Here is a 1,025-nt window from a genome sequence, read left to right on the forward strand (position 1 = left end):
CCGATAACAGGCCGTCAAAAGCTCGAGCTTGACCTGTTTGTTCACCCGAAGTCGTCTTCAATGCTTAGTGCAATAAATCAGGCCGGAGGCAGTGCGGGGATGTTAAGCGGGTCTGCGTGCGATCTGCTTTGGGGGCACGATGGGGGGGAGGGAGGGGGTGGGGGGCAGGAGGAGATGGCGGTTTGGTTAGGGTGGAGGACTATGCTAAGTCGTGCAGAGGTCAACAGGGGTTTTCTCTACTGTCTTGCATTTTATGCCGAACAATGTTGTCCGACACCTTTATCGGGAATTTTTTTTTTGCGTCGACGAATACGATTCTCGTTTGTATGTCAATTAATCCCATTGAGGAACTACAAAAGAAAGCAGGTGTCATGAGTCTTCCAAAAAATATTCGTTAAACATCTACACACACAAATAACCTGGAAATGGCCTTCAACTCAAATTTTGCTGAATGTTGTTGGCAGGGTTTTAGGGTACGTATGAGACCTGGCAGATAATAGATAAGTTGGAAGAGTATATTGGGATGCAATAGGATTTGAACTTGAAGTTGTGGATTCACGAGGATGGAGCTCAGATGCTCACGGCACCTCCTATATCAAAAGAGAAGACAGCTGGCATTAACACCCCTTCAAAGGACGGTATGTAACAGAAATCCATGCCTACTTCAACCCTTGAAATGCCATGCTCCGGCTGAACAAAGGTTAATGACAACATCTAAAACAATATTCCATCTGCACACATAAAATCCATCCCGAAATTGTAATTATGGAGCTTAATATATGTTGAGTGCTTAAATAAATCTATAAATTAAAAAAAAGCATTTGAATTCATTTTATTGCAATGGAACAAAAGGCATTGGAGGAAATCGAGAAACATGAAAGAGGAGGATAAAAATTTATTAAAGAAAACACTTGAACATTTTCCATAACACAAGATCTATGTGTATAGCTATCTCTTCAAGTTAGGCCAACAATAGATTACAAATGAAGTACAATTTGAAATACCGACGTTTTCCACTAGTTGCA

General features: G+C 41.4%; 1 protein-coding gene across 1 annotated transcript in view; it reads right to left on the reverse strand.

The window, feature by feature from the left end:
• Nucleotides 1-830: 830 nt before the first annotated feature.
• LOC147030953 (uncharacterized) overlaps nt 831-1,025 on the reverse strand; it is a 205,160-nt gene continuing 204,965 nt past the window's right edge. Inside the window, exon 3 of the mRNA XM_085875553.1 lies at nt 831-1,025. This exon is cut by the window's right edge and continues 648 nt beyond it. The gene's annotated coding sequence lies outside the window, so the exon portion shown is untranslated.

Source organism: Eptatretus burgeri, chromosome 3 (genome assembly GCF_056783735.1).
Source record: "Eptatretus burgeri isolate ZD-2024b chromosome 3, Ebu_testis_v1, whole genome shotgun sequence".
Classification (NCBI taxonomy): Eukaryota; Metazoa; Chordata; class Myxini; order Myxiniformes; family Myxinidae; genus Eptatretus; species Eptatretus burgeri.